General features: G+C 36.6%; 1 protein-coding gene across 2 annotated transcripts in view; it reads left to right on the top strand.

Annotated features, from left to right (window-relative positions):
- Positions 1 to 11,675: 11,675 nt before the first annotated feature.
- Positions 11,676 to 25,984, top strand: part of dok4 (docking protein 4) — a 59,567-nt gene continuing 45,258 nt past the window's right edge. For both annotated transcript variants that reach the window (XM_067400843.1, XM_067400841.1), the window contains exon 1: positions 11,676 to 11,938. The gene's annotated coding sequence lies outside the window, so the exon portion shown is untranslated. The remainder of the gene's footprint in view (positions 11,939 to 25,984) is intronic.

Raw genomic sequence — 25,984 nt, 5'->3', positions numbered from 1 at the left:
ACTTTGTTTATGCAATGATAGAGTCAAGAGCTCGGGAGGGGGCGGAGAGCGCAAGCAATTAAAGGGGCCGCAGCCTGAATCGGCGCATTTATAATGATGCCTCAAAATAGGCAGTTAAAAAAATTATTTAAAAAAAATCTATGGGGTATTTTGAGCTGAAACTTCAGACACATTCAGGGGACACCTTAGACTTATATTACATCTTGTAAAAAAATGTTCAATGGCACCTTTAAGGAAACAGAAGTAAAATGATTTCATTTAAATAGATTCATGTGATTGTAATTTTAACTAGAAAAGAATAGTTTGTAAAGACAAACTTTGAATATTGGCTTTACAAAGTTTTTTTTGTTCATTTCCCAGAATGAATCTTCCTGTCAATCCAATCCAATTTTCCATTCAAATTCACACTCATGAATTAAGATAGAGCCAGCCATTAAATTCTGAATTTTGCCTAACCCTGAATTAAAGTCAAAAGAACAACATTATATTGTAAGACTTTCACAAATTTTAAAACACTCAAATTTGGTGCAGTGACCAGTATTTTTTTATGTTTTCTTCCTTTCCTTTTTTCTCCTCTAATGCCTCTGTTCTGCCTCTAGAGTAAACAGGGTGAAGGCAGAAAAAAAATGTGTTGCACTTAAAATGAAGATACCCTGCTGTTGTTGCAGTTTTCTGAGCTGAACTGCTTCTTTTGTTCACAACTATGGATTAAATAAAATTCTTTATATAAAAAACAGTCCCCTGATGTGCCTCTGTTTTTAATGAGGTCATAAATTGCAAGCCGCTCTGCTTTATGATGATTATTATTTCAATTTGTACGCCTGCATTCAGGTTTTTATTTTCTACTTCATAACATTGAGGACTGAGATATAAGACTGCAAGTTGTGAGGCTTGCGAAAACATTGGGCTTGGACCAGTAAACAGTACATTAGGACTGCTGTGACTGATGGTATAATTAGCAGTGACATGAAAATGTATGACTCACTGCATCTATAGCACTCCTATAAATGGTTGTAAAAAGAGTCAATGAAAAGAGACATTTGTTTGGTAAAATAGCTATTTTAAAGAGAATACAATGCTCTGATAAAGATTATGTGGAATTGGTGTCAGAGGCTTCAAGACATGTTGCGAACAAGATATGATTATAGGAAGATCTCCAGCGATCAAGGCATTGATTTTTCTTCTTAAGCTTGTCTAGCTTTGGTCATCCACATCAAAAGAGCACTGGTTCTTCAATCAAAATCAATTTGTTCAATGTTTAAAGAGAGATGTTTTTGTAGGTTGTTTTTTTACAGTTCACTTTTTTTCAGCTCGCTCACCTTCCCATAATCCCATCTGTATCCCCTCTTCAGTCAGCTGTGGAGTTCTAGCAATGTACAGAAAGTATTTTCAATGTTTTTGTAGCAAGCAGGGCAGGGCAGAGAGCCGTGGGAATGGAGCTAATGCTAATAAGAGTCACCTGTGCACCACACCGGTCTCGTGTCCCATATAGGAGATCTGGAAGGAAAAAAGGAGGAGTGACAACAGTGAAGGGGGACTTCTTTACTTTCATTTGCTGTTTGTTTGTTTTGTCATTAAAAGTTACATTTAATATTTGCTGGTTCCCACCTCCTTCTTCCCTGAGCCTTTACCAGTGCTACAATTTTATTTAAACAAAACTTCTTTTGTCCTATTTTTTTTATGCATGTTTGCTTTGTACATGGTCTGTCTTCATAAAAAAATAATGTAGTAGTGTGTGTGTATGTGTCTCAATTCACATACAAATCAGGCATGCTGTGATGTGCGGAAAAACAGGTATTAAGTGATTCAGGAGAGTTGGGCTGGCAGAGCAGTGTGAAATGAGGAGTCAGTGATATTTTTTCCAGACATGTGGTTCAGACTCTCAGAAGCTGCCATATGGCCACGATTACACTCATTTATGAAACGTCTCACACTGGATGCTTTTAGACTGCTGCTGTGTCTCCTAAGTGTTTGTCCTCTGCACTCAATTATACTAGAGAGGGTTGTGTATGTGAGTTTGTGCAATACAGACAGAGAAAAAAAAAAACAGATGAGAGGCATGTGTAAAAATGTATTATGTAAAAGACAGACAATCTCTGTACTAACTCTGATGATACAAATTATTATCATTATTAACAGAGTATAATGATATTTGCTGTATTGACTTCTAGGACATTATCTCTATTTGCATAAGACTCAGCCTTAAAAAAATAACCAAAGAAATAAAAAAATTCTGCAATTTCTTAATGCATGTTATTGATTTGTTTAAAAAAAATTGACCTCATAATTAATAAAAATCATGACTCTGTCTTCCAGTGGAACAGAAGATGTACTAAAAACGGAAACGTTTTTTCTTTGCATTTACCACATACAGCTGACAACGATGTCAAAATGATCCCAGTTCACAATGATCTGCGAAAACAATTAAAAACACTGTATAATTCATGCTATGCCAGTAGTTGGCGATGTCACTTTGTAAAGAAAAACTACACACCTACACTGAACATGTTAAACGCATACGCATGACATCACTGTTTTCGCAAATTCATGTTCTTGTAGGTTACGTTTGCACAAAAATGATGTGCTAAAAATAGAAATGTTTTTACTTTGTACAGATGACAACATTATCAAAACTATCCCTGTTCACAATACTCCACAGAAACGACTAAAAACTGTATTATTAGTGCCAGACAAGTTGGCGATGTCACTTTGTAAAGAACGACAATGTGCCTGTGCATATACACACAAACATATTCATTTACAGAGCACTTGTACATGCCTTTAGACTAAACACGTAATACGCATGTGCATGACATCACTGTTTTCACAGATAGCGATGATAATAATATTTATGTTTTTAAAAACATGCAATTTGGAACCTGTTTTCAAAAGTTTACATTTTCAGGCCATTTTTATGTAAATGAACAGCCAAAATGCATAAAAAGTTTTCCATTTTTAGTTGAAAACGGTGTTGTGTAAAGGGCCTCGTAGTTTATACAATTTCAGGACCCTAAAACGCATTTGTCATGTAAATGAATTCCATTTTTTGTTTAAAATGGTGTCATGTAAACGCCCCTTAGTCTGCTTAAACCCTGCCCCCTTTTTTAAAATCATGTGGAATTGTTACACACCTAACAATTGTAAGGCCGATTATGAATGTAAATTGATACTTATGACTGATCACGCTCAAACGCGTCCAGTCAGAGCCAGATGCGTTCAGTCTGCGATTACAGTCAGTGTTCAAATTCCATGTGTAAGTATATAAATCTGCTTCAGTTGCAGGAAACAATCGCTGTATGTTGAGCACAGTCTTAGAATGTTTTAGCTAGTCGTTAAATGTGTGCCCGGCTTTAGTCAACAACCGATGGACTGAACCAGATCTCCGCACAAAGGAAAAATGGATCTGTCGCTACTTCCATTTTATGATTTTAAAGGGTTAGTTCACCCAAAAATGAAAATTCTGTAATTAATTACTCACCCTCATGTCGTTCCACACCCCTAATCTTCTGAACACAAATTAAGATATTTTTGATGAAATCCGAGAGCTGTCTGACTCCTCCATAGACAACAATTTAACCACCCAAAGGTGTCAAGGCCCAGAAAGATCAGAACACCAGCTCAGTATTGGCCGACGCTGTTCACATGAGCAGCACGACACGTGTGTGATGCTGACGCAGGAGCCGGCCAATAACGAGTCGCCATTCTGACGTAGAACATGGAAGCTCTGAACATAAACAACATATGAGAATGTCACAGAAGAGAAGATATTGTTGAATAAAGTCATTTTTTTTTTTTTTTTTTGCGCACAAAAGGTATTCTCGGCGCTTCATAAAATTAAGGCTGAACCACTGCAATCACGTCGACTATTTTAGCGATGTCTTTAGTACCTTTCTGGACCTTAAAAGTGTTAATTATATTGCTGTCTATGGATGAGTTATATACCTCTCAGATTTCATCAAAAATATCTTACAAAGGTCTTACAGGTGTGGAACAATGACAGAATTTTAATGTTTGGGTGCACTAACCCTTTAAGATTTTGCAGAAATGCTAAAGTAAAAACACTTTACATTGCTGGAGCATCACAACTGGGATGCCTGCATGTGTAGTTATGTAACCCTGTTGAAATAAGAAGCATAAACCATTATTGTCACATTTACACTACTCATTCTTCATTTCATGAAAAAAAAAAAGTTCTGAAAGAGTATAAACTTAATATAGACACTTCATAAACTTTAGAACATAAGCATTAGATGAGAATTCATGGTGCATATTTGGAAGAAAATAATCTACACGTCTTCATAGTTCTTTAGTATAGTTGCACAAATGGTATCTACGCTTCGTCTCTGTGTTTGTGAATAAATGCAAGTGCATGCGGGCATGAGCTTCTGCTTGTCATCACTTGCCCTCATGTCTGCCTCTTGTCCCCTGCTGTCTCCCTCTGTCAATGTTATCACACACTCTTATCAGTGTGGCGGCACCATTTTTCTGAACAAATTCCGGCCTTCCTGCTTCTCCCCCATTCATGGTCCTGCATTCTTAATCACCTCTCATTTACTTGCTTTTCCTCTGAAATAGAATTAGCAATGTACTATATGAGTTTCTCTTATACATTCTCAGTTGGCACCAAAAATGCACTGTTATTTAACTTCTGGCCGATATCATAAGCAAAATATTATTTTCATGTTAGGGCTGGTAACTAATAAATGGCCAATATTTAAATTCACTACTATATCTAATATACTAATATATCTATATACTACTAAAAGTAAATGACAAATAAAACACTGAGGGACGGTTTCCTGGATACACTCTAAAAAATGCTGGGTTAAAAACAACCCAAGTTGGGTTGAAAATGGACAAACCCAGCGACTGGGTTGTTTTAACCCAACTGTTGGGTTAAATGTTTGCCCAACCTGCTGGGTAGTTTTACTTAACTCAACTATTGTTTAAAAATTACAGTATTGCTTACTTAAAATGAACCCAAAATATCTTGAAAATTAACATTTATTAATATGTTTAATAAATGAACATTTTAATTTCATTTTAGATTCATTTTAAGTCAGCCATATAGTCATTTTCAAACAACAGTTGGGTTAAATAAAACTACCCAGCAGGTTGGGCAAACATTTAACCCAACAGTTGGGTTAAAACAACCCAATCGCTGGGTTTGTCCATTTTCAACCCAACTTGGGTTGTTTTTAACCCAGCATTTTTTAGAGTGTAGGGTTAAATTAAAACAGAGGTAGGCCTTAATCTATAATAATTAATCATGGTTTAAAAAATGGCTTTCTGAAACACAGATTAAGTACAGAATACTAACACCTGGACTATGGAGTCCTGAACTAAAATAAACAAGATAGACTGTGCTAATCTGAATTAGCAAGATAAAATATTAATCTTAAAAATGTATGGAACTGAGAATCAAATCCAAGGAAAACAATGGCAGCAAAAAAAAAAAAAATGTACTGAGCAAAAGAAATTAATTAATTCAATGCAAAAGAACACACATCTACAAGAACCATACAACAGCTTAAGGTAAGACTGAATCATCAGCTTTATTGTCTTATGTTTTGTGAATCTGTTGGTTGACATTATAGTAGTTATTCAACACATGTATAATGGAAGAATATAAAAATAAACCATAAAAAAGAAAAAGAAAAAAAAAGAAAGAGAGAGAGAGGATTAAGACTGGTTGGAGGGCCTGCAAAAAAAAAAAAAAAAAAAGATACTGACCAGTTGGAAGAATTACTGACAAGTGTATAATTGAAAAACATACCAGATTACCAAGATTTCCTGAAGGAAGACTAAAGAAGACTAGAACTACTCCAGGAGGCAGGATTAACTTGTGTTGTGTTAATGTTGTGTTTCAAAGAACACACACACACACACACACACACACACACATAGGTAACACTTTACAATAAGGTTCCCTTTGTAAAGGGTATGTAAATGTGTTTGTTAATGAGTAATAAGTCATTTACAAATGCATTATAAATCATTAAAAATGAGGTTATAACTGAATGAATAAAAAGGGCAACTTTAATGCAATACCTGCCAAATTGTGAGACATGTTATAAATGCTTAATAAATGTATTTATTAACACTTATTTTACCCAAAACAAGATTCCTGGTTTATTTATCAGACTATTAGACTGTAGGGTGTTGTATTTGTGGTTTTCTTATTAATATCTCATGACTGCCACTTTTCTTACTACAGTATGTTGCTTACCAGATGTTTCTGTCATGATACTCTCCAAAAAGGTCATGATGCCTATCCACAGCAGTGTATAAAAACTGATTTCTTGTTTTTTAAGATAAAATCCCAACTTTATTTTGAAAATAAAACATAATATTTTATAAGACAACTTGATGAGATATTAATAATGAAAAAAAATATTCCAGTATTAGTTAACTGTGAATCTTAATTTAGGGTGGAAACCTGTGAACCATTTATTCATGAGTTATAAACATTAATAACCTGTGAAAGTGAACCTTAATGTAAAGTGGAAACCTGTGAACCATTTATGGGTAAGACAGAAACTTCTGGTAAGCAACATAGTAAGAAAAGTGGGAGTCATGAGATATTAATAAGAAAACCACAAATACAACACCCTATACAGTCTAATTATGATAGTCAATTTTTGCTGCATCATGAAATAAAGGGTTTGAGTTAAATAAATGTTAATAAATACATTTATTTAGCATTTATAACATGTGAGTTAAAAATGTCTCACTATTTGGCAGGTATTGCATTAAAGTCACCCTTTTTATTCATGCAGTTATAACTGCATTATTAATGATTTATAATGCATTTGTAAATGACTTATTACTCATTAACAAACACCTTTATATGTATAGATAGATAAATACTGCCTTCTGTATTCAAGTTACGAAGAAAGTGTAAACTGCTGTCGCCTAAGTTACACTTTTTCTGTAAGTTGAATAGGGAAGGTTTAGGACGTAGCATAAGCTTTTTGAACTGCAAGAGTTTTACATTTTCTTTGTACGTTGAATACGGAAGGCGGTCTGGTGGAAGCTAGATATTTAACTTCATAGCTTGGCTTTTTTTTTTTTACTCAAACGCATCACTTCGCATCAGAAGGCCTTTATTAACCCCCTGGAGCCGTGTGGTGATGGATGGATGTGGATGGAAGCACTTTCTTCAGCTCATACTCATGACCCCTGTTCACTGCCATTTTAAAGCTCAGATGCGTCAGAATATTTATTAATATTTCTCCGATTGTGTTCATCAGAAAGTAGAAAGTCATATACTCCTACACTGTAAACCCTAATGCTCAAAATACTTAATTCGTTTGAGTAGGAAAAACTTAAATTAAACAAATTAGTTCAGTTAAATTAACAGTTATGAGTATTTAAAACTTTCTTTTACTTTTGAGTTCACAGCACTGACATATTTCAAGTAAATTAAACTGTTTTAGTTGCAGCAGATTTCTAATTCCCAGCATGCTTTGCATCAGACTGTCTAAATGTTGAAATAAAGTGTTATTTTGTGTGTTTTTGCATAAGATTAACATAGGGAGACATAAGTTAGTGTTTAATGTTGTGTTATGTTGGGATTGACAGGGGGTTCTGTTATGTTAGTTTTGTAGGGTTACCATTCTGGTGAAGAGTAGACCATGTGGTTAGGTTGAGGATGGGCTGCAAAACTTTTAAGACCACATATACTGTATGTTGTTTGATTATATACATGCAAGTATATATTGACAGTCTCTTTGATAATTATAATAGCATGTGTTTTTTGCTAACTAACATTTAACCAAGATTTGAATGTGATGTTTATGTAAATTAACTATATGTACTTGAGTAGGGCGAGGCTGAGAACTGTGGGAGAGAAGGAATGCCAGTGATGTGATTGTTAATGAGAGACACCTGTGCACCACACTAGCATTGCTCCACTTCCATGGCTCTCGGCCCCGCCCCACTTGTCACAAAAAAATTAAGTTCTACTAACTTAAAAAAAATAAGTTAGTTAACTTAAATGTTTTGAGGTAATAAGTTTCCTCAAATGTTTTGAGTATTCTGAACTTATTGAGTTTTACAGTGTAGGATGGCTTGAGGGTGAGTAAAGCTTGGGCTAATTTTCATTTGAATGTGAACTAATCATTTAAGTCTAGGACTAGGCTTAATCTCTGTCCAGGAATCCTCCCTTAAAAATTTGAAATCAAAGATCTTAAATGTATTTTTAATTACAATCAGTATGAAAAATGGATATTTATTTCGAAATTGGCTAAAGATCACATTTAATAGGGTTACTAAATTATTATGTGTTTGATGATGATAATCTAAATAGAACTAATCATGCACAAATTAGTATCCAAAATCAGCCAATATTCTTACCTTGAGTAATGTAAAGTTCTAAGATTATGATGTGACTAACATTCTAAAAGTGCTTGCACAATTTTTTTTCTCATCAAGGACTACTTTCCAGGATGACAATCCTAGAAATGTAAGTTGACAACCTAACTCTTTTGCTACTTGCTATAATAGCAGTTTATGCCTCATACTGGTGCTTAATCCTGTCATTCTTCTTTACTGCTTTGCTGTGCTTCACTTTTCTTGCCTCTGTTACCATGAGAACCGAGGACAAGGACAGAACTGATTTTTTTGCTGTCACAATTCTGAGATAACCCCAAGTGGTCCATATGCGTGTCCCACTTCAAACCAGCTGGGGGCAATCAATTCTGACATCAAAACTCAAAATGACATGAGATTAGAGACTAAATGTTTAATGCTTCTTCTTAATGACTAAGAACTGTGAGTTTCGACGTCGCCAAAAATCCTTGGTGTTCAGACACCGTTTTGTCAAATGTTCATAACTCATTTTCAAAAAAAACTGATCAGCATTCATTGTGAGTGATGATGATGATGACGTATCTAGCCTAGAAACTCCAACATCAGCATAGCAGACTCACTTGAATGCTCCCACCAAAAATCCATCATTTACCGTGCAAGTGAGTGGCTCTCTTGGGCCTCATGCAGCACCACAATCCCTCTATTGCGACGTCTGCACAGACAAAACATCCATATTTCAAATTCATTTCCACATAATATTTTGTTACCTAAAATGATTGTACTTGATCATTTGCATGCTAATAAAAGCAGTATAATGGCAATGATTTATATTGATTGCTTTTACTTGACTACTTAATTTGAGATTTTTGTTGACGCATCGATTCATAGCATGTTCCTCAAGCAACTTAATTGGGTTTATGTGCCTCACTTAAGGGCGCAGTGATGAGAGTCTCAGCCTCAGTCTGACCATTCACTGACCATCTAATGAGTATTGCACATAAATGCACTTTTTCAGTCTTGTAAACTTTAATCTGATTGGCTGACTTTAGACTTCAGGCACTTTCCATGAGTATAAGCACACAGGTTTTCTTATCAGTTCCACTGGAAACAAAGATGCTTTCAAGGTACCAGCTGATACATTACACATTGGATTTGCATGGTGTCAAATATATGAAAGTTATTCTCCATTATTTTTTTACCCACAGATAATAATAACAATAATATTAATAATAATGGAAAAATTCCTAAAGAGGCTTTTCGCAGTGATGTAACAGAAGAACAATTTTGCGTTCCCCAAAGAACCTTTCAGTGAACAGTTCTTAAAAGAACCATTCCTTTCTTAATGTGAAGAACATTTTAATAATCTAAAGGACGCTTGTCCTGTTCTTTATTGGTATCTATGGTTCTTCATGGAATTTATTTATTTTTACAATCTCTTATGAACATTTTGAAGCGACAAAGTGGTAGTTGCTTAGAATGGAGGGAAACTGCTCAGATTTCATTAAAAATATCCTCCTTTGTGTTCCGAAGATGAACGAAAGTCTTACAGGTTTGGAAGGTAATTCATTTTAATTTTTGGGTGAACTAACCCTTTAACATTAGTTAACTACAGTTAGTTAACATGAACTAACAATGAGCAAACACAACATTTATTAACAGTCAATAGTAATTGCAGCATTTACTAATACATATTTAAAATCTGAAGTTGTAGGCTTTTTTAAAGGGATAGTTCACCCAAAAATGAACATTTTATGTTTATCTGCTTACCCCCAGGGCATCCAAGATGTAGGTGACTTTGTTTCTTCAGTAGAACACAAATGATGATTTTTAACTCGAATCGTTGCCGTCTGTCGGTCTTATAATGCGAGTGAATGGGAACACAATTTATAAGAGTCAAAAAATGTGCATAGACAAATCCAAATTAAACCCTGCAGCTCATGGCGGCGCATTGATGTCCTAATGCTGCGTTCACACCAGACGCGACTTGCGCGAATAAATTGCGCTATTCACGCGTAGTTGGACACTTGAACATTTTGAGTTTACTCGCTTCATTCGCGCGTGAAAATCCCTTCACAACAGACGCAAATTCGCGTCATGAGAGGGGCTCTCCTGCTCCTTTATGTGTTCCAGACTCTTCCACTGCTTTCTGCACACTTCCTCTGAATAAACAAAACTTGTCAGTGGGGAAATAATTGTAAATTACAGCGAATAAGCTCAATTGGTCATCTTTGTATTCTTAATATGTAAATATATATATAGCCCAAATTGAGCGATGATTTTGTCCTCCATTGTTGTTTCGAATTTCTGCCTCAGCTCGCTACGTCACGTCACTACTAGAGCAAGCTCCTGATTGGTTAACGCGGCACGGAAATTTGCCAAAGTTCAGATTTTTCGCGTAAATCGCGACGGAAAGGATGTCAATTTGCGTCTTGGCATTGACTTAACATATAAATCACTCGCGCTTACCGCTTCATTCGCGTCCAGTGTGAACGCACCATAAGACACGAAACAGTCGGTTTGTACATGAAACCGAACATTATTTATATAATTTTTTACTCCTAATACACCACTATGTCCAACTGCGTTCAGCATTCGCTTAGTGAGGTCTGATCGCGCTCTGAAAACAGAAGTGATGTCTCGCGCGCATACTTCAATGAGTACCAGACATTACTTTCATTATCAGAGCGCGATCATACCTCACTAACCGAATGCTGAACGCAGTTGGAGATAGTGGTGTATTAGAGGTAAAAAATGATATAAATAATGTTTGTTTTTTTCCCACAAACCGATCGTTTCGTGTCTTAGGACATCAATGTGTCATCACAAGCCGCAGGGTTTTTATAAAATTGTGTTGCCATTCACTCGCACTATAAGACTGACAGACGGCAACGGTTGGAGTTAAAACTCATCATTTGTGATCTACTGAAGAAACAAAGTCACCTACATCTTGGATGCCCTGGGGGTAAGCAGATAAACATCAAATTTTCATTTTTGGGTGAACTATCCCTTTAACATTTGTTGCACTCTAGCATGACTTAACAGTAAATTTCTTTACTAACATTAAGATGAATAAATGCTTTAAAATATATAGCTATTGCTCTTTGTTAGTTCATGTTAGCTAATGCATTAACTAATGAGGACAAATGAGACTTTATTGTAAAGTGTTACCAGATTATTAAATGTTTCTTGATGGAGACAACTTCCTCAGTGTCCGATAGTGACAACATAGGCTACTTATAGGCTAAATAAATGAATGAATAACAGCAAACGCGTTCGTTCTTTCTTATGCGCTCTTCTTCCACACACTACGGTAAAGGGTGGACTTTTGTTGTCTGCTGGAGCTGGAGACAGACAGCTGAGAGTGAAACAGCCGTGTATGTTTGGTGCTTGAGATTCAGACGCGCTGCACAGCGTCTCGTCCTGAAACCCTAGACGAAAACCAAGAAGAGTCACTTGGATTACTGTCCGCAGTCTAAAGTCCGAACACATTTTTTTTTTTTTCTAAGAAAACTTGGTTGTGTCTTTTTTTTCTCTGTTAGGGCACAAGCAATAACATCGCATTTTCACATTTTAAAAGCAGCAGTCTTCTCGGAAGGGGCCGCACCTTCAGCTGAACATCATCCAGGTAGGTTTATGAAAGTTCATGTGCTGTATCGAGGCCAAGACCAATGCTCCAGTCACCCCAACAAAATACTGGAGAAAGAAAGGGCTCATTTAGAATTGTGTTGTTTGAATTTGCGATATTTTATTTTTATCCGCGAAATTGAATTATGTCCATCACTACATAATTTACTCCGTTGATCAACTTTTTGTGCAACAGCATCCCACGCGTTGATGTTTTTTTCTTCTTCTTTTTTTCTTTTTCTTCAATGCTGAAAGGAAGCATAGAGTTTAGTTGAGAAATGCATCTTCAGACCCAGTATAGCTAATTAAGATGTTCAGGTCCATTCAGCTGCATATGACTAGCTCTTGATTTTTATGCCCAGGTCTTTAAATGACAATTCTGTGTTTATGTTATGCACTGACTTTATTGTCATTGATATTTTTAATATACTACTAGTTTTTAAATATGTAGTCTATATTTTATATTTACCACCAAGGAAACCATGTAGAGTCCCACCATGTATCGTTACACAAAAGTCTTTCATACAAGTATCAATATTTTATATTGTTAGGTTTATGTTAATGTTGAATAATAGCTGTGGTAATTATCTGCTGTACTAATTTTGTGTTTTGTATTGAACTGTGCTGTCATTTGTTGTTTACCACTTCAGAATCCAAGACCAATTTCCTTCAGACAAAAAAGTATAGCTTGCTAACTAACTGTAAAATTTCACCCTTACCCATGACAAAACTTACCCATGTCACTCCGTGGTCACTTTTCATTATAACAAAAGTTAGAATAGGTAATTTACTCCAAAAACAGTTACTATGACTATGCCCTATAATAAAAATACCCTCAGAGGTCATTATTAATATTTTTCTATATATGCTGTGCATAAAACTTGAGAGATAAATTAGCTTAGAAGTCCAGATGAAAAAGAAAACAAGGCATCATCTTAAATAACTAACTGTTAGAGAGGAGCTAGAAGAGAGAAACCCTAAAATATGCTGGCTAACTAATCTGTATGAGAAGTAACTTCAATTAAAGATTAATAATATATAAATTGTAATATTGATGCAGTGTTGGTCTTCATGCTAGTCTGATGGTTTTCTACATATTAATGGGCCATTTTTCTGGACGGTCCATTAACATAACAGGCATTCATTCATTATTCTCTGGGGTCATCATCAGGTAGCCCTCCTCGACTCACTTGATCAATGGCTACGTCAGTCCTTGCTGATACAGTGCACTTAACCACCATATACTATGTAGGGATTAGTGAATGAGTGGGCGATTTCATACACAGCTTATGTCTCTAAATCTAGTGATTTGCATTTTGGGTTTTATAGGCGTGTTCCGGGTTGGCTCAGCTGACTCATCTGATGCCTAAAAAGCTGTCTAGGTAGACAGATCAGTAGATTTTGAGACGCAACCAGAGGCAAAACAAAAAGCTGGATATGTTCCCACTTACTGTCCTTATTGTCCATATCCTCACACGAATGTCTAAGTATGGAAAATAATTGCTTTGCACCTTGTCTTCTGGGCAATTAATTAAATTTAAACAGTGTCTTTTGAATGTGCTGCATGCTGATAAAGGACAGCGTTTAATCTGAGCCTTATCTCTCTGAGCATAAACAGCTTCACTAAAGCTCGTAATAAATTAGTCTGCAAATTCTCCTCGGCAATAGAGAACATAGAACGTAAAAAAAAAAATTAATCTTATCGGTCAACGTGATAGCTTATTACCATGATGGTGTTATCATAGGTAAACTGCTTTCGAGCACAATAACGATTATGGTGGATAAACACTTATTAACCTATAACCCTTTTAAACTAAACCCGACCCTGCTGATTTAATGCTTGGTAGTGATTGAATGAAGCCCATTAGTTAAATGTCAGTTGAGTCAACTAAAGAGGTTATACTTCTTTTTGATTTTTGTTTGCAGTACTTTTGGTGTAACATTTTTCCAACGGAAGCATTAATAAGCTATAATCATATTTAGAAAAGACATTAGTAAGTAGCAAAACCATGTTTGCATGAGACAGCAAGTATTGGAATTAGCACTTCATCTCAGTGAATGAGGTCTGGCAAAACCTCATAACAAATCTGTCAAGCGCTTCGTTTTAGCTAAAACGGTTTGTCTTCCATCCATTTCTTTCTGCTTTCTTAATTTTAGTCTCGTTCACATCTAAAATGCTGTATTGTTGAATTCGACAAGATGGGGTGGAGGTTTCCCTAAGTGAGTCTGGGCTCTTGTCCTGCTGACCTTGTGTTTCTCCAGTATAATCCAACTCATGTAATTAAACACAATATGATTAGTGAGCAGAACAGACACTTTTGCTGTGGAGGTGTGCGTAGTGCATACACTGCATATGTGGTGGAATTTAATACTTCTGTGTGGGTTTGTGCTTCTTTGTTAATGGGAGAGTTCTTGCATATGAATAATTGGGACACAACGTGCATTTTCACTTAGCGGAAAGGATAAAGCTCATTGATGGATTTCAAAGGATTCGTTCTCTACGAACACAGGCATCAATACACGTGACATGACTGGAGAGATCGGCGCCATCCAAGAGAGCATGCTATATGACCTGACCAGTAGCTGCTAAAAAAATAACAGGACAAGATTCCAGTCAAGAGAGATGAATAGCCTTATAAGTACTGGTAGTCCATTTTCAGTGGCTTTGTAATGGGGTCTATTACAATTCTCTTTACATGCTATTAAACCTTTATGTGGGTTTTCGTAGAGTGGATTGTCGCCTGAGTCATAGATGTTCTCCAAACAGCTGTCCTGATGTGTGTGTGCATGCACTTCTGCATTTTGTCTGAAGGTTGCAGCTGACAGCGGAGCAGTGTGGGAGTCGGCTGGTTTTGGTCGGCTGGCTCACCGTCAGAGAGAGAGAGATGAACACTCTGTAATTAGCACCCGCGGCTGCATGCTGCATTCCACCTCTGTAAATTACAGAGTGGCCTGCCTGCGCTGCCAGACCCAGCAAACCTGCTTGTGTGAGTCTATCCAGACCCCCCTGTTCCCCTCTCTCGGCCTCACGCACATGCAAAACTACAGCTTTACCTGCTAGCAGTAGACTTTGCCTTCTCTTCCAGTTCACTTCCACTGTGTTTGTTTCTGCGCTGCAGTAATTGGCGGTGGTGGAGGCTCCCGTCTCTCCGGGGCTCGGCCTGCATTGATTTGTTTGGATTTCTTCTCCCCTCCCCAGAGCTTTGGCGTACATATGCGCCACAGACTCCCTACGCTGCTGTCTGTCATGTCTGAACGGCATATTTAAAGAGTTTGGTGTTTATCGATCTGTGCATACACCGAAATGCACAGCATTTCCATAACACAAGGGATTTCAACAGTATGGTTTTTTTTTTAAATTAAGAATTGAAACATTTGCTTTTGAAAATATGCTTTGTTTTGAGGGTTTAACAGGGCTAAAGGTGTCAAAATATTCTTTGAGACTGCAAAGGGGTCTTTGTTCAGAGCTTATGAGTGGGTTTAGACAGGGCTGTAACCACCGTAGAAAATGAGGGGGGCTAAATTTTACCTACCAAAGATTACTATGCTGCACACTGCTGTGTTTGTTGTAAGGATCATAGATATATGTAGAGCCTTATTAGCAGCTGTTTCTATGGGCCACCATACTTAAGCTATCCACCATATTGGAATGATCAAAGCCAGTCCGTGACCGTTGACCGTGAGTTTGCAAGCATAGTTATTCACATATATGAATATCTGTATCTGGGTCAATGACGTGACGGGTCATTTTTTTTTGTCCAAAGGCCTCAATAATAATAAAAAAACAAAGATGTGACATCCAAAGTATGTAAGGTAGTACAACTAGATCTCTTTTATTGAATCCAAAAGGTTTTAATTATATTTTGCTACATATAAATGTATTTTAAAGATTTTGAAGCGTCAAAAAGTTCATTCGTTCAAAGGCCAATACAACCATTTCATTTGTGATTAAAATATCTTAAAATGTAATAAATGTATTTTTTTATTCTGCCATGATTTTAAAAAATCATATATCAACATGTGAAAATGGTATTAAAAAGTCGTTGCTTTGTTATGAGAAAGAATATCTGGAAAATTAATTTCAGTGACGTTATTCGGAGTCAAGTCGCTTAATATCGTGTGACAGGATGGGACATCATTCAGACACCTGCAAAGGACCACATGGTCATGAGGCAAAGTAATTAAGTCTCTCTCAACTTTGAAAAATTAATGTTTTCGCTAGCTATCTAGATATAAGCCTGTTAGCAATGTTTGAAAATATCGTCATTCGGTAAAACCGAAATTACTTTTTTGGTGCCAAATTTTGTCCATCTTCTAAAAAAAATGACAAAAGCAGTTTTAATTGATTATAAAAACCACATAATCTCATTGTTAACACCTAATAAATCTTCAAAAATTAATTATATCTCCATTTTTATTTTTATTTTTTTACACTTTTAAAAACCTTATTCGTCAATGACCCATCTGTATCTTCAGCAGATGATTTTAATAAGATTTAGTTTATCATTAATGTTAGAAAATTCTGCATGTGCTATATATTTTATTTAAAGCTCTTTATAAATATTAATACATTTAATAATAAATATCATTGATCATACAGCCAAATTGCTTTTAGTTTCTAATGAAAGCAGTGAACTGAGGTATATAGATATCCATGGTTAGGATGACAAAACATTTTTTAGGATGGCCTGCTTCAGCAGTCTTCTAGTGCTTGTCGATGTCAAAATGTTTGAGATGGCTAATCAAACTAGGTGGGATATATGCTGCTGTTCACACAAGCCAAGCAGAAATACCAGCATGACAAGAAAGGTAAGATGTAAGTAGCTAAATATTTCATATTTGACAACTATTTTACACTAAAAATGGTAAATGACCAACAGTAGTAACCAGTGATGCAAACTACTACTTTTTTTGCGAAATTTCATGTAATTCATAATTGAATGTGATGAAACAGGAAACATTAACCGAGATTTTTCTCAGCATATTAGGCATACAATTAAGAACAAATGTGTATATTGGTGTTTGTGAGAATATATCTGAGGCTAAGAGCTGTATTTGTGAGGGTGGGTGTGTGGGTAACGATCATGTGTAGTCTGTTCTGATGGATGGGACAGAGTAAATGGCTGTGACCCTGACAGAGGACCCAGCTGAGGGACCAAATGAGCTTTGTGACATTGTATGTGTGTGTGTGTGTGTGTGTGTGTGTGAGATAAACTGTAGGTTTGTGTTTTTGTGCCTGAGTAAAGCACACCATATAGGACAAGTGGCCTCCTTTCCCCTTTCCTTCTGTCTTGTGCTGTACTGTATGCTGATTTGATCTTGATAGATTGATAGTACTAGTTTAAAAAAAAATCTCACCATTCATCTGACACGCATCCAATGGTATGTCTATCTGTACAATATATAGTGCTTTTGTAGTGGTTGTTTATACATCCAGCTGAATATAGTGTTTTTATATTGTATGTCTGTATATCTTGGTTGAATATTGTGCGTCTATATTTTCCAGCTGATCATAGTGCTTCTATAAAGCTTTCATAATGTTATTTCTCTACGGTCTCATCAGCTGACTCTGCTGAAGAGAATTTGCCGAACTGCAGTTTCCTGTTTATGTCAGTCCTTCCTGTGTTGAAAGTAATCTTGTCAGTGGGTGTTAGTTAATGTAAAGGGCCAGCTAATTGTAAACAGTGATGCCTGAAAATGTCATCAAAGTCTACCAAATTTTAATTCACTCGCCAGGGTACAGGTATCACTTCTGATGGCATTTTCTTATAAAACGTCCTCTTCATTCATGGTCATTTAAAACTCATCGCTGTGATACTATGGTGAAGAGCTGCACAATTCTGGAAAAATTGAGAATCACAATTTTTTTTTTTTTTTTTGTTTCAAACAGAGATCACGATTCTCCCACGATTCTGAATAAAACTAAACAAAATATCATGTAATTTACTAGAGGTTCTGATTAGCTTATAGGGCTGTGACGGTGGCAAATTTTTACTACTGCGGTGGTAAATCACCAACAACCACCGGTGTTGCGGTGGAGGGGTCCGAAAGGTTTGGTTGTGAGTGCGTATATATATATATATATATATATATATATATAATATATATCAGAGGTTGCGTTAGACTTGCGTTTCGCCGTCATTTTGATGGACAGGATCGTAAAAAAAATCCATCATAATCAATAATTACCCGTCATTTGAATTTTTATATTTTAAAAAGACATTTAATAGCTTCTGATTTCGTCCACATTTTCATTTGTATTCACGAACTTACAGGATAAGCAAATAGGAATAGCTATGCATTTATTTATATTATGAAAAGAAAGTTAAAGCAGAACTCAGTAATATTTGCGAAGCTCCCCCTACAGGTTCCTTCAGTGAATGACACTGTCATAAATACTCCAAGCACAGCTCTGGACTACAACGACTACAACGCTCACCAGCGCAGTAGTTTTGCAAATACAGTACAAGAAAGAGGAGGTGGGTAATTTGCAAATACAGTACACCCGATGGAGGTGGGTAATTTTCGAAATTATCTTATAAAGTCATAATATATACATTGTTTTTGAATTACCATAAAGCATTTTGTCACTCTCGCGTGAACGTGAACATGAGGCGAGATTGTGTCGGGTTGGCGCAGCTCAACTTGCAAGTGCTGTTTTCTGGCGTAGACATGCCAGAGGGGGTTAGTGCTCGCCTCAAACACACCACTACAAGTCAATTAAAGGTCCCGTTTTTCATGTTTTTTTGAAGCTTTGATTGTGTTTATAGTGTGCAATATAACATGTGTTCATGTTTCGCGAGTAAGTTTCGCGTGTAAAAAAACACAGTATTTTTCACATAATTTACTTATCTGTATACCGCTGTTTCTACTGTCATAAAAACGGGCTGATGACTTCCTTGATCTATGAAGTCCCTCCTTCAGAAATACGTAACGAATTCTGATTGTGCCAGCGGTTCCTGTGTTGTGATTCGATGACATGGCGACAAACACACTCTACAAACGCAACTCTTGCTCTTCTCCGTGGGAGCGCAACAAGACCGTGCCCCCTTTTTTGTGTATTCCTGTGGGAGGAGGTTAGTCAAAAAACTGTTTTAGTGACGTCATTAAAGAAGGAAGTAGAGGGATGTAGTCCAAACTGGCCGTTCGATGTAGGCGACTTCTGTTAAATAAAATATCTCACTTGGCATTGAACTTTGAGCTTTAAAATTTTACAGATTTTATTTATACTCGTAACAACAACATTACACACTAACTAAAGTTTGAAACATGGGATCACAAAGAACGGGACCTTTAACCATCGTAAGGACTTAGTAACTTTTTTTACTTTCATAAATAGTTTTCCAAGTTCTGCTTTAAAGACTTTGTCTCTTCTCAGTTTTCATCGTGAACACTTGTAACGGATTGTGAGTGAATGCGATCATCCTTTCCTCGAAATAAACATGAATGAAAATCAAAAAATATGTTGAAAGATACAGTAGCTTACCAAAATTTGTATCACGTCAGTCATCAGTGTTGCAAACTATGTCACGTAACATTATACCTCAGAAAAGCCATTCGTTGACAATAAACTTAGTCAGCAAGAAAAATAACAAAACTTAATTAAGCATGCATAAGTAACTTTATTATTATAAAATTTACTTAAACTGGGTGTTCGTCTGTGTGTATTCAAGCGCATCGTTTTCATTTTGTTCTGGAGACTGAACTCGCGCTCTGCTGCCACACTGGAGTGCACTCGCCACCTACTGGAGAGGGTTGGGAATTACAACAAGCTTGCATACAAGCTACATAATCTGTCAAAATGACAGACGGGCTGCAGAGTTTTTCCCATCACTTCTAAAAAAATTCCATCAATGACGGAAAATTTTCGATTAACGCGACCTCTGAGATTATATATATATATATATATATATATATATATATATATATATATATATATATATATATATATATATATATATATATATATATAGATATATATAATGTCACACTACCGCCTGTGACACTCCACGACCGCGGTGTCAACTTCACCACCGCGGTGGCGCAGTTGTCATGCCTACCGTCACAGCCCTATTAGCTTGTTCAGGTGTGTTTGATTAAGGTTGGATTAAGGTTAACCATTCAGCATTAGGGGCATATGACGGTCGAGGAGACAGGACAAGCAAGAGGGAGATTTGAAAATACGAAAAAAAAAAAACCTGCAGAACGAGAGATAGGACACAATACAAAACAGCTCAAAAGAATATCACTGGAATGAAGGTTTATGACTGGGCAAGTGCTTTAAGACCGCGTTTATATTAGAAAAGCTTTCCAGCACTGGAGAGAGCAAAGCAGCAAAGCCTGAAAACAGGCACGGAGGCTGCTTTGATTCCGCTTCTCATGTGAGTAAAACTGGGTTTGATTGTCTGGGGCTGCTGTGCTGTTGGTGACTAACCACGAAAACTTGTTTGTGTTTACTCTTGTGTACTGTATGTTAATTTTTTGTGCTTCCTTGTCGTTCGTTCATCAACTGCGCTTTATTTTTCGTGAAGCATTTTGTTGCACGTCAGCTGTGATAAACAGACATCCACTCACATTGCGTGTGTAACAGTGGCCAGTGAGATTTTTTGCAGTTAAACTACTGCACATTGACGCCCACTAGAGAATGCGGTACTTAGCGCCATTAATAGTGCACTCGCCTCGCCTGCCAGCAGCGGACGGGCTGGGGTTTGATACCGACTTGTAGCAGGATGGTTAGGATTGGACGGTGAGTTTTGGAGGCGGAGCAATGAAGAGAGGGGTGGGTTTGTTTGGGTTGATTTCAAATATCAACAATTTCCAACAGTGTTTTTAAAAATCTACTGATTCCACCTTTAATTAATTTGAATGAATTATTTCGAAAAATCAGTTTGAATGAATTATGTTTCATTGCTGGATGAATCAGCCTCTTTGAAAAAATCTCTTGACTGAATGATTCAGTGATACATTTTTTTATCAGTCGCTTGTTGCCACCTGCTGGTGTAACGGTGTAATCAATACAATTGTTGTTTTGAAGTGCCATATTACTTTCAAAATGGAGCAAATCACCTTTTGATCGCTGCTGTAGACATCAGTGTTTATATCCGAACTATAAACTTTTATCTCAGTACTTCTGTGAACATTTTAATATTTGCAACACAGAAACAACGATACAGTGTGGTTTGTAAAGCGGTTTCATACCTATATGACAACAGCTCTCTCTGGATCAGCGGCAGCGAGAACACAGATTTTAATGTTTCGAAATCAGGAATAAGACCATATTACCCCCTAGTACTGGTAGTTTTAGGATTAAGTGTGGGGGTTAGGATTAGGCAAACAGGTAGTGAATTCAATTAGGGGGGTAATGGCAGGGAGTCGAAATTCGGCACAACACCGGCACTTCTATATTTTAATTTGTAGTGTACCCTCACTTTTTCTTGTGTATGGGCACTTCTCACATGTTGCCGGCACTCTGAAAAAAAGTATAAAAAGTTTTGTGCAATAGTTATAACGATATTTGCTTTAGCAAGGATTACGAAATATAATTTAAAGTATACTAAAAGCATACTGTGAATAAAGTGTGCTGATCTAACAGTAATGTGTTTTACCACTGCACAAGTCCATGACCCATGCTTTTGAACGGCACTCCCTATGCTGGAGCTGACATTGAGAAGGGAAGGCTCTACAATATAAGTTCAGCTCTTCTGCCAGGCCTGCCACTGAGAAAGCCTCCTGAGAGCCTCACAGCAGTTAGGAGACATCAGATAACATCCATAATTTATGACAGAGATAGAGATGCGGCTTGCGGCTTGTTTTTGTGTCTAAGTTGTGCCCTCGTGCACTCTCTCTGTAACAAATGAATAGTGAACACATTTCCTCCTGCTGTCTTTCCCTCTGTATCTTTTTCTCTCGTTCCCCTAATGCTTAGCTCTTGTGCTGCATCCCATAAATCAACTGGGAAGTTATGAGACTGGAATATGACATTAGGCCCTCTTTTCTTCTGAGTTTTTAACTTTATGTAACTGAAGTAATTATGGGTCATGGTAGAACTCTAGCAACAGGTTGGGGATTCGTTTATGATTTTTGTCGCTTTTTTCATGTTAGCTGGGAGTCTGGTCATATATAATTGTGTATATATATGTATATATATTTATAAAAATATTTTAAAAAATGTTGTTTTTTCAACTTGATCTTTCTTTTGTCATCTTAAGAGTCTGGTTCTCCATCTTGTAGCTCAACATAAACTTTTTTTTCTTTGCAGTTCCCTCCCATTGTCTGTTAAGCTACTTTGACACAGCACATATTGTGAAAAGTGCTGTACAAATAAAAGCAGGCTTGACAATAAACTGTCAGAGTGTACTTATAAAAGCTCTCAGTCAAATGTCCTACTGATGAATTTTATTTATGCACAGTAAAATAATCCTCAACAATATATATCTCTATTCTCTATTCTCTTTAGATTCTACCAGTAAGCCATATTGCTAATTTGATTCAAAATGCTTATTGTAAATTGAGCAATGTAAATTACTGAATGAAAAGATATTTTCACATTGCTTATTAAAATTACTAAATGAACGGAATTTTTTTTTTTTCATTTATATGCATAAATCTAAAAATTCTGTGTAATTAATTGAAATATTTCCTGAATTTTTTATTACCATTTTAATATATGTGCATTTTTTGAGGGCAGTGTTGAATCAGAGTTTTGAATTTATTGAAATTGTTTGAACTTATATGACATTTTTCTACTTAAAGGTGCAATATGTAATATTTTCTGTCCGCTAGAGGTCGCTAGAGGCCTATTCAAAATAAAGGCGTAGCTTGATTATGCCAAGTTTGAGCGCGGAATCTTGGGACATGTGGTCTTCACCTCTATGGCTGGTGGAAAAGAATTGAGATAGGACTCAGGCAGAAATCATGTTCATGGATGCGATTATTAACGTTACTGTAGTATGAAGCAGAGCAGGACCGAGTGTTGTGGGAGCTGAACGAGGCCGCTGGAGCAATTGCGCAACACACGCCTCACGAGCAGCAGAACTTTTATTATGCCACAGTCGCTGGCGCCGGCGAGGTAACAGCTCTGTTTATCATATTAGATATATTTGAGTGTGATGAAAATGTTATAGCGTTACTCTGTGCGTTCGCGCAGCGGCTGCTGTGAGACACTGTTGCACACTGCAGTAAGATAGATCGATTTTAGAATATCATATTAAATGCTGGATGGCTTGTGTTGACAAATGGCATGCAATTAATTTTAAAACGTATTGTATGATGGAGAAAATGCTTTATTACTGTTACTAAAAACAAAACTGCATCTGATTATGCTATTTTAGCTACTTCACAAAATAGTGTTTTTCAGATCAAAGCATGGTACTCGCAAAAAATCAAGAAAATTAGATTTAAACAATAAATGTGTTAAACTATATAACAACTATTAGTTTTCTGTCTATAAATATATCAAAACAGTTGTTCTCTTGCTTATTAAAACATGTAACTATTAAAGCGTCTTTGGTGTTTCCATGGTTTCTACAAAATAAAAGCGGAAACCAAGGGTAACGCAGGTATGACGCAATAGACGGGCGACTTCTCGCACGTCCCGGAGTCTTGGTTAAAATTGCAATTTTGTCACGATTTACAAATAGTTGGAAACATTTGGGATGTTGTAAGTACTCAAGTGAACAAAATATATAAACTGGCCTAGTCGTTTTTGGATATTTTACTGCAAAATTCTTGCATATTGCACCTTTAATTTTAAATCTGAGACACTCCTACCTAAAAGTCACAAAGCAAGGTTTTTTTGGAAACTTGATGACCAAAAAATAAGCACTTAAAAATAATTTAAATGTCCACAATGTTTCTTAATTTCATATCATCAGCATATATAGTGAATATTCATCATCTGGCCTAATACATGACAGCTGCATGTTCAGATAAGGCTTGTGCTGAGGTGTTGTTATCAGCTGCTGTGAAGAAGTAGATGCATTTGAAGCCTGCTTTACAAAGAAAGCTAAATGGTGAGCATGTAAATGTCTCAGAAACTGTCTCATCTTCTCTTTCTCTAATTCTTTGCATCTTTCCTTCAGTTTTTCTGATTTATTTTTCTGTATGAGGCGTGCCTGTCACTTCAGCTTGCCATGAGAGAGACTCTTCAAAGCCAGAAGCTGCAGAATGCTGATGTGAACAATCTCCCAAGTTCTGACATCTCCCTCAGCCCCTGCTTCTGTATCTCACGATCTGTCTGTGTCTCATTTCTGCTTCCTTCATCTTCTCCATCTCTTTCTCTGTTCACCCTCAGTCATGCGAGGCTGTCAGGGCACATCTGTGTGAGACAGAGAGCGAACAAGAACAACAGACAGAAACGCTGTTTAAGTAAGATAGAGATTCTTGGAAACATGACTAATTTGTTGCCAAACTCATCAGAGCTACCTGAAAAAGAGAACAGATACTTACTTTAGGAGAACCTTCAGCAGCCATTTTGTACATCCATTAAACCGTTAAAAAAAATATATATATACCAGTTGGTTTTTAGGACATGTTAATTCCATATATTTGGACAAGAACCAAACCAGTACACCAGTACCATTTTTATTTAAAGCATATTGAGAATACCATGGTAAAATACCTTGGAGTAGTAATGCACCGAAATGAAAGTGATTGTTCAGAAGCCAAAAATTTTATTGTTTATAAGTTTTTGATGTTTAGAATAACTAAATGAATTCTAGATATTATAATATTTTCTCAGTGATTACACTTGTTCTTCATTCAAGTGGCATTATTGGGTGAAAATATTGCATAATAGATGAAAAAAAGTTTAAAAAAAATTTAGCCTATAAAGAGTTACCATGCTATTACTTATATTTATCCATTTATCCATTATCCAAAATCCTATTATGTGCTATTGTCTTTTAAAATGTTATCATTATGTCCGTGTGCATGTGCAATTAAGTCATAATCTCTTATTGTTCTTGTTGTATAATGTTGTGTTATTTATATACATGGTGTTTTTGATCTCCAACAATACAATCTCTTCATTCATAAAAAGAAAGTTATCATAAAAAAACAGGTTGACATACTTTGGCAGTTTCTAGTTTGGCAGCGGCTGAACATGTTGCAGTGGTGCCAAGAACCAGAGAAAAAGAGTTGGAAACTGACGGTTGAAATGCAGCGAGGGAAAAGTTGTTATATTGAGGTGTCTTTCAAGGCGTTTGGCTGATGCTCTGTGAGAGTGAAACCAGCCGTTGACTCATCAGCAGCGTCTCCGCAGTCTCACAAAGTGCCCTACAAACCTCTGCCTTCGCTCATCCTCCCCGTAGAGCCGACAAATTAGGAAAACGCTTCCTTTAGGCCTAGTTAACTAAAAATGTCCCTTGGAATTTGTTATCTGAGCTGGCCTGCCTCAGTATTCTTGACTTATTCATAGCTTGATCATAAATACATGACTGTTAGAGGCAGATTTGTGTATAAGGCAGTTTTAAAGGACTTGCTCAGAATAAATCAAGACTCAGTTGTGTCTGTCAAATCAAATGCTCACCAGAGATGAGAAAAGGAAGCGACAGAGACTCTTCAGACAGACTACCTCAGCTCCACAGGAGCTAGACGAAGCCAATGGCTTTGCCAAATGCCTTCTTTGTGGGACAACAATGCTGGGGATTTGGATCTGTCTGAAATATGCTTTCTCTCTCTCTTTGTTTCTCTCTGAGCCCAGGTCTCTTTCTCGCTGTCACCTCTTTGTTCATTCATCTCATGCTGTTTGTGCGATGACGTGATAAATTCTAGGCTGTCATAACACCTTCATTTGCCCCTTCATTAGTTCTTTACAATGAGAATAGGCTAAACGGGAAGAAGCCGAGATGGTTTCTGTCAAAATTGCTTTCTTTGTGTCCGAAGTGCGAGATTAAGAAACAGGGCAAAGATAAAGCATTGGCTAACAAATGAAAACATTAGGAAGTGTTTTAAACACTGTGTGGGATTCGTTTTCTTGAATTGTAGTAGACGTAGGTAAATTTGATCTTAATTAATATGTGATAATCTGTTTAAGTACCTGCTATCC

The sequence above is a fragment of the Chanodichthys erythropterus genome, chromosome 11 (genome assembly GCF_024489055.1).
Source record: "Chanodichthys erythropterus isolate Z2021 chromosome 11, ASM2448905v1, whole genome shotgun sequence".
NCBI lineage: Eukaryota > Metazoa > Chordata > Actinopteri > Cypriniformes > Xenocyprididae > Chanodichthys > Chanodichthys erythropterus.
Note: the sequence above shows the minus strand (reverse complement) of the source record. Positions and strands in the feature narration are given on the sequence as shown.